Raw genomic sequence first — 16,808 nt, 5'->3', positions numbered from 1 at the left:
GGTTAGAGTTTTTGTGTTCTGGTTTTCTGTCTGTGTTCCATGTTGCTGTCTCCCCTTTCTGCTGTATCCCCACATCCAGTCAGTGTCTGTGTCTGACCTGGTCCCACGTCTCTGTTCCCTTTGTTATAGTGCCTGCCCGTGAGTCTGTGTTATGTTTCCTGTTTTACTTTGAAAGTCCATGTCTGATGTTAATGTGTCTGGTTTTGCTTCCCCTTGTCTCGTTAGGCCTGATTTGCCCCAGCTGTGTTTCCCTCCTGTTACCCATTCCCTGATTGCTCCCTCTGTGTATTTAAGCCCTGTGTTTCTCTGTGTCCATGTCGCGATCTACCGTTTATTTTGCTGTGTGTTTTGCCTGTCCACCGGTGTAAGTTTATTTTGAGTTTTTCTAGTTATGTCATGTTGCGTTCAGCATTAAAGCCTTTTTGAGTTCACGTCTGTCTCCGGAGTCTGCACCTAGGGTCCTATTCCTGACTGCACACAGCCTCACCTAACAGGGAGGGCCCATACCAAGTGTTATTGACCACACCCACAGCCTGTAAAATAGCAGAGAGACCATCTTGGATTCATCAGAGCCACTGCAAGAAAGTAGAGCTTGAAGCCCAGACCACCAGAGATTCACAGAAGTGTAACGGGGTGTTTCACCAGGTGTCAGTGAGTCCAGTGGCGAGGGAGGAGTGCTGATTGAGCTCAGCTCGCACTCTCATTCTCTCCAGCCACTGACCAACTTTAGGCTCACTGATACATTTGGGTGTGGCCAACCTCATGCATGAAGTGTTCTCAGGTGATGACTGGCGTCTTACTACTGGCAACGGCTCTATTCATCAGACTATCTGACCTGGAAGACGGCAGAATCCCATACACGAGCCGAGATAAGAGACATGACAACTCACATCTACCGGACGTGACACAAGACCACATCCATCCTTGGATGAAAAATGCCTGATACAGATACGTGTTTAACAGAACCACAGAGAAAGACTGTTACGTCTGCTCGCACATGCCGAGCACATCGGTACAACCAACCATATATGGGAAACACTCTGGAACATGTGCACCAATTCTGATCTCTGACCACATCTTCAGAATGACTTGTGTAAAGTGCACATCAACATCACCATCCTCATCCAAGAAGAAACGCTCAACTTCAACAGTCAGACCACATGACTCAATCTGGGGAACCGACTGTACCTGAAGAGTTCAAGGCAGGCACAGAAATAAATCCACCTCAAGTTGAAGGACCCTGGGTCAATAACAGAGAAGAAATCCCAGCAGGAGAAACTGAAATACACCCGGCCCAGCAAGCAGAAGATCCCATTGCTGAAGAAATGAGGTGGTACTGGGATGATGAGGAGGATGAGAGTGACAACGAAAGTGTCCCTGAGAGTGGTCCTGACAGTGACGCCAATCACACTGACACTGACGACAACGACAGTGATGATGATGGAGCCAAGAGTGGAAGAGAATGATGAAGAGACCCAGAAAACAATCCAAACACTGAATTTTGCTCCGGGACACTCAGTCTTGCACCCATCCTCCAAACGCACTGTCCCCCATCCTAACAAACTGAATCTCGGCTTTCCCCCCTCTGACGCACTGACTTAGTTTCCTGCCACCGGCGACCTGTTCACCTGACTGCCACGTACTACCTGTGGATATCTGTTCAGCCGGTGACCCACTATGATTGTGCATACAAGTGGAATACAACAAGTGTGTGTTTCATACCACTGGTACCTTGTTAGGTGGTGATGATCGTGCCCTTACTAGTCGCAGTTATGGAGTGAGTGGTCCTATTGGTTGGCTCCCACATTAGGAAGGCGGGGTTGGGGCCTTCCTATCATCATTAATATGGTTTGGTAAATGGCCTGTATTTGTATAGCGCTTTTCTAGTCCCTAAGGACCCCAAAGCGCTTTACACAACCAGTCATCCACCCATTCACACACACATTCACACACTGGTGATGGCAAGCTACATTGTAGCCACAGTCACCCTGGGAGGGCCCATACCAAGTGTTATTGACCGCACCCACAGCCTGTAAAATAGCAGAGAGACCATCTTGGATTCATCAGAGCCACTGCAAGAAAGTAGAGCTTGAAGCCCAGACCACCAGAGATTCACAGAAGTGTAAAGGGGTGTTTCACCAGGTGTCAGTGAGTCCAGTGGCGAGGGAGGAGTGCTGATTGAGCTCAGCTCGCACTCTCATTCTCTCCAGCCACTGACCAACTTTAGGCTCACTGATACATTTGGGTGTGGCCAACCTCAAGCATGAAGTGTTCTCAGGTGATGACTGGCGTCTTACTACTGGCAACGGCTCTATTTATCAGACTATCCGACCTGGAAGACGGCAGAATCCCATACACGAGCCGAGATAAGAGACATGACAACTCACATCTACCGGACGTGACACAAGACCACATCCATCCTTGGATGAAAAATGTCTGATACAGATACGTGTTTAACAGAACCACAGAGAAAGACTGTTACGTCTGCTCGCACATGCCGAGCACATCGGTACAACCAACCATATATGGGAAACACCCTGGAACATGTGCACCAATTCTGATCTCTGACCACATCTTCAGAATGACTTGTGTAAAGTGCACATCAACATCACCATCCTCATCCAAGAAGAAATGCTCAACTTCAACAGTCAGACCACATGACTCAATCTGGGGAACCGACTGTACCTGAAGAGTTCAAGGCAGGCACAGAAATAAATCCACCTCAAGTTGAAGGACCCTGGGTCAATAACAGAGAAGAAATCCCAGCAGGAGAAATTGAAATACACCCGGCCCAGCAAGCAGAAGATCCCATTGCTGAAGAAATGAGGTGGTACTGGGATGATGAGGAGGATGAGAGTGACAACGAAAGTGTCCCTGAGAGTGGTCCTGACAGTGACGTCAATCACACTGACACTGACGACAACGACAGTGATGTTGATGGAGCCAAGAGTGGAAGAGAATGATGAAGAGGAGGATGGGAGACCCAGAAAACAATCCAAACACTGAATTTTGCTCCAGGACACTCAGTGTTGCACCCATCCTCCAAACGCACTGTCCCCCATCCTAACAAACTGAATCTCGGCTTTCCCCCCTCTGACGCACTGACTTAGTTTCCTGCCACCGGCGACCTGTTCACCTGACTGCCACGTACTACCTGTGGATATCTGTTCAGCCTGTGACCCACTATGATTGTGCATACAAGTGGAATACAACAAGTGTGTGTTTCATACCACTGGTACCTTGTTAGGTGGTGATGATCGTGCCCTTACTAGTCGCAGTTATGGAGTGAGTGGTCCTATTGGTTGGCTCCCACATTAGGAAGGCGGGGTTGGGGCCTTCCTATCATCATGGGGTGGCTGTAGCTCAGGTGGCAGAGCAGGTCAGCCACTAATCAGAAGGTCGGTGGTTCGATCCCAGGCTGCATCCTGGCTGCATGCCAAATGTCCTTGGGCAAGATACTAACCCCGTGTTTGCCTGCTGGTGGTGGTCAGAGGGCCCGGTGGCGCCTGTGTCCGGCAGCCTCGCCTCTGTCAGTGCGCCCCAGGGCAGCTGTGGCTACAATGTAGCTTGCTATCGCCAGTGTGTGAATGGGTGAATGACTGAATGTAGTGTAAAGCGCTTTGGGGTCCTATGGACTAGAAAAGCGCTATACAAATGCAGGCCATTTACCATCATTAATATGGTTTGGTAAATGGCCTGTATTTGTATAGCGCTTTTCTAGTCCCTAAGGACCCCAAAGCACTTTACACAACCAGTCATCCACCCATTCACACACACATTCACACACTGGTGATGGCAAGCTACATTGTAGCCACAGCCACCCTGGGAGGGCCCATACCAAGTGTTATTGACCACACCCACAGCCTGTAAAATAGCAGAGAGACCATCTTGGATTCATCAGAGCCACTGCAAGAAAGTAGAGCTTGAAGCCCAGACCACCAGAGATTCACAGAAGTGTAAAGGGGTGTTTCACCAGGTGTCAGTGAGTCCAGTGGCGAGGGAGGAGTGCTGATTGAGCTCAGCTCGCACTCTCATTCTCTCCAGCCACTGACCAACTTTAGGCTCACTGATACATTTGGGTGTGGCCAACCTCAAGCATGAAGTGTTCTCAGGTGATGACTGGCGTCTTACTACTGGCAACGGCTCTATTCATCAGACTATCTGACCTGGAAGACGGCAGAATCCCATACACGAGCCGAGATAAGAGACATGACAACTCACATCTACCGGACGTGACACAAGACCACATCCATCCTTGGATGAAAAATGTCTGATACAGATACGTGTTTAACAGAACCACAGAGAAAGACTGTTACGTCTGCTCGCACATGCCGAGCACATCGGTACAACCAACCATATATGGGAAACACCCTGGAACATGTGCACCAATTCTGATCTCTGACCACATCTTCAGAATGACTTGTGTAAAGTGCACATCAACATCACCATCCTCATCCAAGAAGAAATGCTCAACTTCAACAGTCAGACCACATGACTCAATCTGGGGAACCGACTGTACCTGAAGAGTTCAAGGCAGGCACAGAAATAAATCCACCTCAAGTTGAAGGACCCTGGGTCAATAACAGAGAAGAAATCCCAGCAGGAGAAATTGAAATACACCCGGCCCAGCAAGCAGAAGATCCCATTGCTGAAGAAATGAGGTGGTACTGGGATGATGAGGAGGATGAGAGTGACAACGAAAGTGTCCCTGAGAGTGGTCCTGACAGTGACGCCAATCACACTGACACTGACGACAACGACAGTGATGATGATGGAGCCAAGAGTGGAAGAGAATGATGAAGAGGAGGATGGGAGACCCAGAAAACAATCCAAACACTGAATTTTGCTCCGGGACACTCAGTCTTGCACCCATCCTCCAAACGCACTGTCCCCCATCCTAACAAACTGAATCTCGGCTTTCCCCCCTCTGACGCACTGACTTAGTTTCCTGCCACCGGCGACCTGTTCACCTGACTGCCACGTACTACCTGTGGATATCTGTTCAGCCTGTGACCCACTATGATTGTGCATACAAGTGGAATACAACAAGTGTGTGTTTCATACCACTGGTACCTTGTTAGGTGGTGATGATCGTGCCCTTACTAGTCGCAGTTATGGAGTGAGTGGTCCTATTGGTTGGCTCCCACATTAGGAAGGCGGGGTTGGGGCCTTCCTATCATCATTAATATGGTTTGGTAAATGGCCTGTATTTGTATAGCGCTTTTCTAGTCCCTAATGACCCCAAAGCGCTTTACACAACCAGTCATCCACCCATTCACACACACATTCACACACTGGTGATGGCAAGCTACATTGTAGCCACAGCCACCCTGGGAGGGCCCATACCAAGTGTTATTGACCACACCCACAGCCTGTAAAATAGCAGAGAGACCATCTTGGATTCATCAGAGCCACTGCAAGAAAGTAGAGCTTGAAGCCCAGACCACCAGAGATTCACAGAAGTGTAAAGGGGTGTTTCACCAGGTGTCAGTGAGTCCAGTGGCGAGGGAGGAGTGCTGATTGAGCTCAGCTCGCACTCTCATTCTCTCCAGCCACTGACCAACTTTAGGCTCACTGATACATTTGGGTGTGGCCAACCTCAAGCATGAAGTGTTCTCAGGTGATGACTGGCGTCTTACTACTGGCAACGGCTCTATTCATCAGACTATCTGACCTGGAAGACGGCAGAATCCCATACACGAGCCGAGATAAGAGACATGACAACTCACATCTACCGGACGTGACACAAGACCACATCCATCCTTGGATGAAAAATGCCTGATACAGATACGTGTTTAACAGAACCACAGAGAAAGACTGTTACGTCTGCTCGCACATGCCGAGCACATCGGTACAACCAACCATACATGGGAAACACCCTGGAACATGTGCACCAATTCTGATCTCTGACCACATCTTCAGAATGACTTGTGTAAAGTGCACATCAATATCACCATCCTCATCCAAGAAGAAATGCTCAACTTCAACAGTCAGACCACATGACTCAATCTGGGGAACCGACTGTACCTGAAGAGTTCAAGGCAGGCACAGAAATAAATCCACCTCAAGTTGACGGACCCTGGGTCAATAACAGAGAAGAAATCCCAGCAGGAGAAATTGAAATACACCCGGCCCAGCAAGCAGAAGATCCCATTGCTGAAGAAATGAGGTGGTACTGGGATGATGAGGAGGATGAGAGTGACAACGAAAGTGTCCCTGAGAGTGGTCCTGACAGTGACGCCAATCACACTGACACTGACGACAACGACAGTGATGATGATGGAGCCAAGAGTGGAAGAGAATGATGAAGAGGAGGATGGGAGACCCAGAAAACAATCCAAACACTGAATTTTGCTCCGGGACACTCAGTCTTGCACCCATCCTCCAAACGCACTGTCCCCCATCCTAACAAACTGAATCTCGGCTTTCCCCCCTCTGACACACTGACTTAGTTTCCTGCCACCGGCGACCTGTTCACCCGACTGCCACGTACTACCTGTGGATATCAGTTCAGCCTGTGACCCACTATGATTGTGCATACAAGTGGAATACAACAAGTGTGTGTTTCATACCACTGGTACCTTGTTAGGTGGTGATGATCGTGCCCTTACTAGTCGCAGTTATGGAGTGAGTGGTCCTATTGGTTGGCTCCCACATTAGGAAGGCGGGGTTGGGGCCTTCCTATCATCATGGGGTGGCTGTAGCTCAGGTGGCAGAGCAGGTCAGCCATTAATCAGAAGGTCGGTGGTTCGATCCCAGGCTGCATCCTGGCTGCATGCCAAATGTCCTTTGGCAAGATACTAACCCCGTGTTTGCCTACTGGTGGTGGTCAGAGGGCCCGGTGGCGCCTGTGTCCGGCAGCCTCGCCTCTGTCAGTGCGCCCCAGGGCAGCTGTGGCTACAATGTACCTTGCTATCGCCAGTGTGTGAATGTGTGTGTGAATGGGTGAATGACTGAATGTAGTGTAAAGCGCTTTGGGGTCCTATGGACTAGAAAAGTGCTATACAAATGCAGGCCATTTACCATCATTAATATGGTTTGGTAAATGGCCTGTATTTGTATAGCGCTTTTCTAGTCCCTAAGGACCCCAAAGCACTTTACACAACCAGTCATCCACCCATTCACACACACATTCACACACTGGTGATGGCAAGCTACATTGTAGCCACAGCCACCCTGGGAGGGCCCATACCAAGTGTTATTGACCACACCCACAGCCTGTAAAATAGCAGAGAGACCATCTTGGATTCATCAGAGCCACTGCAAGAAAGTAGAGCTTGAAGCCCAGACCACCAGAGATTCACAGAAGTGTAAAGGGGTGTTTCACCAGGTGTCAGTGAGTCCAGTGGCGAGGGAGGAGTGCTGATTGAGCTCAGCTCGCACTCTCATTCTCTCCAGCCACTGACCAACTTTAGGCTCACTGATACATTTGGGTGTGGCCAACCTCAAGCATGAAGTGTTCTCAGGTGATGACTGGCGTCTTACTACTGGCAACGGCTCTATTCATCAGACTATCTGACCTGGAAGACGGCAGAATCCCATACACGAGCCGAGATAAGAGACATGACAACTCACATCTACCGGACGTGACACAAGACCACATCCATCCTTGGATGAAAAATGTCTGATACAGATACGTGTTTAACAGAACCACAGAGAAAGACTGTTACGTCTGCTCACACATGCCGAGCACATCGGTACAACCAACCATATATGGGAAACACCCTGGAACATGTGCACCAATTCTGATCTCTGACCACATCTTCAGAATGACTTGTGTAAAGTGCACATCAACATCAACATCCTCATCCAAGAAGAAATGCTCAACTTCAACAGTCAGACCACATGACTCAATCTGGGGAACCGACTGTACCTGAAGAGTTCAAGGCAAGCACAGAAATAAATCCACCTCAAGTTGAAGGACCCTTGGTCAATAACAGAGAAGAAATCCCAGCAGGAGAAATTGAAATACACCCGGCCCAGCAAGCAGAAGATCCCATTGCTGAAGAAATGAGGTGGTACTGGGATGATGAGGAGGATGAGAGTGACAACGAAAGTGTCCCTGAGAGTGGTCCTGACAGTGACGCCAATCACACTGACACTGACGACAACGACAGTGATGATGATGGAGCCAAGAGTGGAAGAGAATGATGAAGAGGAGGATTGGAGACCCAGAAAACAATCCAAACACTGAATTTTGCTCCGGGACACTCAGTCTTGCACCCATCCTCCAAACGCACTGTCCCCCATCCTAACAAACTGAATCTCGGCTTTCCCCCCTCTGACGCACTGACTTAGTTTCCTGCCACCGGCGACCTGTTCACCTGACTGCCACGTACTACCTGTGGATATCTGTTCAGCCTGTGACCCACTATGATTGTGCATACAAGTGGAATACAACAAGTGTGTGTTTCATACCACTGGTACCTTGTTAGGTGGTGATGATCGTGCCCTTACTAGTCGCAGTTATGGAGTGAGTGGTCCTATTGGTTGGCTCCCACATTAGGAAGGCGGGGTTGGGGCCTTCCTATCATCATTAATATGGTTTGGTAAATGGCCTGTATTTGTATAGCGCTTTTCTAGTCCCTAAGGACCCCAAAGCGCTTTACACAACCAGTCATCCACCCATTCACACACACATTCACACACTGGTGATGGCAAGCTACATTGTAGCCACAGCCACCCTGGGAGTGTTAGGGTCCCTGGGTCGTTGACCCAGTGATTTGTGTTTTTGGTTGTTTGATTTTGTTATTTCATTATATTCTAGCTTTGCTGTATGGGTTTTAGGATTATTCTTAGTTTAGGTTCTCTGGGTGGGGTTTGGTTAGAGTTTTTGTGTTCTGGTTTTCTGTCTGTGTTCCATGTTGCTGTCTCCCCTTTCTGCTGTATCCCCACATCCAGTCAGTGTCTGTGTCTGCCCTGGTCCCACGTCTCTGTTCCCTTTGTTATAGTGCCTGCCCGTGAGTCTGTGTTATGTTTCCTGTTTTACTTTGAAAGTCCATGTCTGATGTTAATGTGTCTGGTTTTGCTTCCCCTTGTCTCGTTAGGCCTGATTTGCCCCAGCTGTGTTTCCCTCCTGTTACCCATTCCCTGATTGCTCCCTCTGTGTATTTAAGCCCTGTGTTTCTCTGTGTCCATGTCGCGATCTACCGTTTATTTTGCTGTGTGTTTTGCCTGTCCACCGGTGTAAGTTTATTTTGAGTTTTTCTAGTTATGTCATGTTGCATTCAGCATTAAAGCCTTTTTGAGTTCACGTCTGTCTCCGGAGTCTGCACCTAGGGTCCTATTCCTGACTGCACACAGCCTCACCTAACAGGGAGGGCCCATACCAAGTGTTATTGACCACACCCACAGCCTGTAAAATAGCAGAGAGACCATCTTGGATTCATCAGAGCCACTGCAAGAAAGTAGAGCTTGAAGCCCAGACCACCAGAGATTCACAGAAGTGTAACGGGGTGTTTCACCAGGTGTCAGTGAGTCCAGTGGCGAGGGAGGAGTGCTGATTGAGCTCAGCTCGCACTCTCATTCTCTCCAGCCACTGACCAACTTTAGGCTCACTGATACATTTGGGTGTGGCCAACCTCATGCATGAAGTGTTCTCAGGTGATGACTGGCGTCTTACTACTGGCAACGGCTCTATTCATCAGACTATCTGACCTGGAAGACGGCAGAATCCCATACACGAGCCGAGATAAGAGACATGACAACTCACATCTACCGGACGTGACACAAGACCACATCCATCCTTGGATGAAAAATGCCTGATACAGATACGTGTTTAACAGAACCACAGAGAAAGACTGTTACGTCTGCTCGCACATGCCGAGCACATCGGTACAACCAACCATATATGGGAAACACTCTGGAACATGTGCACCAATTCTGATCTCTGACCACATCTTCAGAATGACTTGTGTAAAGTGCACATCAACATCACCATCCTCATCCAAGAAGAAATGCTCAACTTCAACAGTCAGACCACATGACTCAATCTGGGGAACCGACTGTACCTGAAGAGTTCAAGGCAGGCACAGAAATAAATCCACCTCAAGTTGAAGGACCCTGGGTCAATAACAGAGAAGAAATCCCAGCAGGAGAAATTGAAATACACCCGGCCCAGCAAGCAAAAGATCCCATTGCTGAAGAAATGAGGTGGCACTGGGATGATGAGGAGGATGAGAGTGACAACGAAAGTGTCCCTGAGAGTGGTCCTGACATTGACGCCAATCACACTGACACTGACGACAACGACAGTGATGATGATGGAGCCAAGAGTGGAAGAGAATGATGAAGAGGAGGATGGGAGACCCAGAAAACAATCCAAACACTGAATTTTGCTCCAGGACACTCAGTGTTGCACCCATCCTCCAAACGCACTGTCCCCCATCCTAACAAACTGAATCTCGGCTTTCCCCCCTCTGACGCACTGACTTAGTTTCCTGCCACCGGCGACCTGTTCACCTGACTGCCACGTACTACCTGTGGATATCTGTTCAGCCTGTGACCCACTATGATTGTGCATACAAGTGGAATACAACAAGTGTGTGTTTCATACCACTGGTACCTTGTTAGGTGGTGATGATCGTGCCCTTACTAGTCGCAGTTATGGAGTGAGTGGTCCTATTGGTTGGCTCCCACATTAGGAAGGCGGGTTTGGGGCCTTCCTATCATCATTAATATGGTTTGGTAAATGGCCTGTATTTGTATAGCGCTTTTCTAGTCCCTAAGGACCCCAAAGCGCTTTACACAACCAGTCATCCACCCATTCACACACACATTCACACACTGGTGATGGCAAGCTACATTGTAGCCACAGCCACCCTGGGAGGGTCCATACCAAGTGTTATTGACCACACCCACAGCCTGTAAAATAGCAGAGAGACCATCTTGGATTCATCAGAGCCACTGCAAGAAAGTAGAGCTTGAAGCCCAGACCACCAGAGATTCACAGAAGTGTAAAGGGGTGTTTCACCAGGTGTCAGTGAGTCCAGTGGTGAGGGAGGAGTGCTGATTGAGCTCAGCTCGCACTCTCATTCTCTCCAGCCACTGACCAACTTTAGGCTCACTGATACATTTGGGTGTGGCCAACCTCAAGCATGAAGTGTTCTCAGGTGATGACTGGCGTCTTACTACTGGCAACGGCTCTATTCATCAGACTATCTGACCTGGAAGACGGCAGAATCCCATACACGAGCCGAGATAAGAGACATGACAACTCACATCTACCGGACGTGACACAAGACCACATCCAACCTATCTCTAATGATCGGCTATGTACCACAGGCTTTCAAGCTAGCTGTAGTTAAACCTTTACTCAAAAAGCCATCTCTAGACCCAGAAGTCTTAGCTAATTATAGGCCAATCTCCAACCTTCCTTTCATATCAAAAATCCTTGAAAGAGTAGTTGTCAACCAGCTAACAGATCATCTGCAGAGGAATGGTTTATTTGAAGAGTTTCAGTCAGGTTTCAGAGCTCATCATAGCACAGAAACAGCTTTAGTGAAGGTTACAAATGATTTTCTTATGGCCTCTGACAGTGGACTCATCTCTGTGCTTGTCCTGCTAGACCTTAGTGCAGCATTCGATACTGTCGACCATAATATCCTATTAGAGCGATTAGAACATGCTCTAGGTATTACAGGTACTGCACTGCAGTGGTTTGTATCATATCTATCTAATAGACTCCAATTTGTTCATGTAAATGGAGAGTCCTCTTCACACACTGAGGTTAATTATGGAGTTCCACAGGGTTCAGTGCTAGGACCAATTCTGTTTACATTATACATGCTTCCCTTAGGCAGTATCATTAGAAGACATAGCATACATTTTCACTGCTATGCAGATGACACCCAGCTCTATCTGTCCATGAAGCCAGATAACACACCCCAATTAGTTAAACTGCAGGAATGTCTTAAAGACATAAATACCTGGATGGCCGCTAACTTTCTGCTTCTTAATTCAGAAAAAACTGAGGTTATTGTACTGGGCCCTGAAAAGCCTAGAAATATGGTATCTAACCAGATTCTTACTCTGGATGGCATTACCTTGGCCTCCAGTAACGCTGTGAGGAACCTTGGAGTCATTTTTGACCAGGACATGTCCTTCAATGCACATATTAAACAAATATGTAAGACTGCGTTCTTCCATTTGCGCAACATCTCTAAAATTAGAAATATCCTGTCTCAGAGTGACGCTGAAAAACTAGTTCATGCATTTATTACTTCCAGGCTGGACTACTGTAATTCATTATTATCAATATGTCCACAAAACTCACTGAAAAGCCTTCAGCTAATCCAAAATGCTGCAGCAAGAGTACTGACAGGGACTAGAAAGAGAGAGCATATTTCTCCTGTTTTGGCTTCCCTTCATTGGCTTCCTGTTAAATCCAGAATTTAATTCAAAATCCTGCTCCTCACATACAAGGTCTTAAATAATCAGGCCCCATCTTATCTTAATGACCTTGTAGTACCATATCACCCTATTAGAGCACTTCGCTCTCGCTCTGCAGGCCTACTTGTTGTTCATAGAGTATTTAAAGGTAGAATGGGAGGGAGAGCCTTCAGTTTTCAGGCCCCTCTTCTGTGGAACCAGCTTCCAGTTTGGATTCAGACACTATCTCTACTTTTAAGATTAGGCTTAAAACTTTCCTTTTTGCTAAAACATATAGTTAGGGCTGGACCAGGTGACCCTGAATCCTCCCTTAGTTATGCTGCAATAGACATAGGCTGCCGGGGGATTCCCATGATGCATTGAGTTTTTCCTTTCCAGTCACCTTTCTCACTCACTATGTGTTAACAGACCTCTCTGCATTGAATCATATCTGTTATTAACCTCTGTCTCTCTTCCACAGCATGTCTTTTATCCTGTCTTCCTTCTCTCACCCCAACCGGTCGCAGCAGATGGCCCCGCCCCTCCCTGAGCCTGGTTCTGCCGGAGGTTTCTTCCTGTTAAAGTTTTTCCTTCCCGCTGTTACCAAAGTGCTTGCTCATAGGGTGTCATATGATTGTTGGGTTTTTTTTTCTTTATGTATTATTGTTTGGTCTAGGTTGCAATATAAAGTGCTTTGAGACGATGCTGTTGTGATTTGCCATGGTATAAATAAAATTGAATTGAACTGAATTGTTAAAACAGAACTGAACAGAAATGAAGTTGATGACTGGAAATATTTTTTACAATACTGTGTGTTTGGACAATAATTTCTTCCTGTTAAAAGGGAGTTTTTCCTTCCCACTGTCGCCAAAGTGCTTGCTCATAGGGGGTCATATGATTGTTGGGTTTTTCTCTGTATCTATGAAGCGCCTTGAGGCGACTTATGTTGTGATTTGGCGCTATATGAATAAAATTGAATTCAATTGAATCCATCCTTGGATGAAAAATGCCTGATACAGATACGTATTTAACAGAACCACAGAGAAAGACTGTTACGTCTGCTCGCACATGCCGAGCACATCAGTACAACCAACCATATATGGGAAACACCCTGGAACATGTGCACCAATTCTGATCTCTGACCACATCTTCAGAATGACTTGTGTAAAGTGCACATCAACATCACCATCCTCATCCAAGAAGAAACGCTCAACTTCAACAGTCAGACCACATGACTCAATCTGGGGAACCGACTGTACCTGAAGAATTCAAACTCTGGACAATTGGACAAAAGGCCCTCAACTCACTCTTCCCATGGGCAGGAGTTGGAAAACATGCTCTCGGAATTGAGACACTGGACTATAGATTCAGCTTGTTCCTCAATGCATCCTGAAAGGTCAACGAGGGACAAAACCAAGAAATAGACGCTCTCAGAATTGCTGTAATGCAACATCGTGTAGCATGAACATTAACCTGAGAAAGGAGGATTGTGCGTCTTATTCAACACCACATGCTGCACTTACATGCCAGATAATGTACATTCTTCAAAAATGGCTTCAGATTCTAAAGAGACTGTTGATCGGCATTGGAGTTTCCCTGGTTTTATTTTGCTTTTCTATACTTGTGTTATTCCTTGTTTAAAAGCTGTAATTTCACAGATGATAAGTTTATCACTCACAGCATATGCAGATGTACCACAAAGCGATGAAGATTATGAAGAGTTCTTTTTCTATTTGGTAGATGAAGATGAAGTGCAACTAATGATGTAGTAACTGAAAATGTGAAAGACAAGTAGTTACTTACTGATAATATGTACATTTCATTTTCTGATCTTCAGGAGGGAATGTTAGGAGAAAATTGTACATAGTGTGATCAGCTTCATGAAATGTGTTCTTTTATTGATCATTAAGCAAATGTCTACGTGACTTTTGTACGGTGGCCCTGAAGTGCAAATCACACCAACAAATTGCTAAACACAACAACAAAATCGAGAAACAAAAAAACAAATGGAGAATCACAAAAACACAATTGAGAAGCACAAAAACAAAACTGAGAATCACAAAAACAAAATTGAGAAGCACAAAAACAAAACTGAGAATCACAAAAACAAAACTGATTTGCACTTCAGGGCCTCTCAATTTTGTTGTTGTGTTTAGCAATTTGTTGGTGTGATTTGCACTTCAGGGCCACCGTACTTTTGACATGAACTCTTGTATGATAAACAACTTACAGCTTCCTCTTACTGTAAGAACATGCAGATTTAGAAAAAGGGGAACCTCAGCTCTGAATTCTTAGAATAACTCTGTTGTATTTGTACACACACACACACACACACACACACACAGATACAAGCTTGTATAAATAACGAACGCAGACGGTGATACAGCGCGAGTCCATGAGTGCCTCCTGCGAGGAAGAGCGCTCTATGACCGTCCTCGCAAGTAAAACACAACTGCAGTGTTGCGCCAGAGGGAGTGTTCGCCCAGGGTGCCAAACAGGCTAGGACCGCCACTGGCTGGGGGACTCCCATGATTTTCCTTTTCAGTCACCGTTTTCACTCACTCTGTGTTAATAGACCTCTCTGCATTGAATCATACTTGTTATGAATCTCTGTATCTCTTCCACAGCATGTCTTTATCCTGTCTTCCTTCTCTCACCCCAAGTGGTTCTTGGTGTCCGGGGCCTTTAAGGCGTGCAGACCCTGAATTGGGATACAGGGAGTGCAGAATTATTAGGCAAGTTGTATTTTTGAGGAATAATTTTATTATTGAACAACAACCATGTTCCCAATGAACCCAAAAAACTCATTATTATCAAAGCTGAATCTTTTTGGAAGTAGTTTTTAGTTTGTTTTTAGTTTTAGCTATTTTAGGGGGATATCTGTGTGTGCAGGTGACTATTACTGTGCATAATTATTAGGCAACTTAACAAAAAACAAATATATACCCATTTCAATTATTTATTTTTACCAGTGAAACCAATATAACATCTCCACATTCACAAATATACATTTCTGACATTCAAAAACAAAACAAAAACAAATCAGCGACCAATATAGCCACCTTTCTTTGCAAGGACACTCAAAAGCCTGCCATCCATGGATTCTGTCAGTGTTTTGATCTGTTCACCATCAACATTGCGTGCAGCAGCAACCACAGCCTCCCAGACACTGTTCAGAGAGGTGTACCGTTTCCCCTCCTTGTAAATCTCACATTTGATGATGGACCACAGGTTCTCAATGGGGTTCAGATCAGGTGAACGAGGAGGCCATGTCATTAGTTTTTCTTCTTTGATACCCTTTCTTGCCAGCCACGCTGTGGAGTACTTGGACGCGTGTGATGGAGCATTGTCCTGCATGAAAATCATGTTTTTCTTGAAGGATGCAGCCTTCTTCCTGTACCACTGCTTGAAGAAGGTGTCTTCCAGAAACTGGCAGTAGGACTGGGAGTTGAGCTTGACTCCATCCTCAACCCGAAAAGGCCCCACAAGCTCATCTTTGATGATACCAGCCCAAACCAGTACTCCACCTCCACCTTGCTGGCGTCTGAGTCGGACTGGAGCTCTCTGCCCTTTACCAATCCAGCCACGGGCCCATCCATCTGGCCCATCAAGACTCACTCTCATTTCATCAGTCCATAAAACCTTAGAAAAACCAGTCTTGAGATGTTTCTTGGCCCAGTCTTGACGTTTCAGCTTGTGTGTCTTGTTCAGTGGTGGTCGTCTTTCAGCCTTTCTTACCTTGGCCATGTCTCTGAGTATTGCACACCTTGTGCTTTTGGGCACTCCAGTGATGTTGCAGCTCTGAAATATGGCCAAACTGGTGGCAAGTGGCATCTTGGCAGCTGCACGCTTGACTTTTCTCAGTTCATGGGCAGTTATTTTGCGCCTTGGTTTTTCCACACGCTTCTTGCGACCCTGTTGACTATTTTGAATGAAACACTTGATTGTTCGATGATCACGCTTCAGAAGCTTTGCAGTTTTGAGACTGCTGCATCCCTCTGCAAGATATCTCACTATTTTTGACTTTTCTGAGCCTGTCAAGTCCTTCTTTTGACCCATTTTGCCAAAGGAAAGGAAGTTGCCTAATAATTATGCACACCTGATATAGGGTGTTGATGTCATTAGACCACACCCCTTCTCATTACAGAGATGCACATCACCTAATATGCTTAATTGGTAGTAGGCTTTCGAGCCTATACAGCTTGGAGTAAGACAACATGCATGAAGAGGATGATGTGGACAAAATACTCATTTGCCTAATAATTCTGCACTCCCTGTACAGCCTCTATGTCTTTGGACTGTGGGTGAGAACCCATGCAAACTCCACACAGAAAGACCCTGGTGGTGGTATTGAACTCAGGACCTTCTTGCTGTGAGGCAACAGTGCTAATCACCATTTATTACTGCCAGTAATGTACTTATTTATACTTTACTTTGTA

The sequence above is a fragment of the Astatotilapia calliptera genome, chromosome 7 (assembly GCF_900246225.1).
Source record: "Astatotilapia calliptera chromosome 7, fAstCal1.2, whole genome shotgun sequence".
NCBI lineage: Eukaryota > Metazoa > Chordata > Actinopteri > Cichliformes > Cichlidae > Astatotilapia > Astatotilapia calliptera.
The sequence above is the reverse complement of the archived record's forward strand: the minus strand, read 5'-3'. Positions refer to the sequence as shown.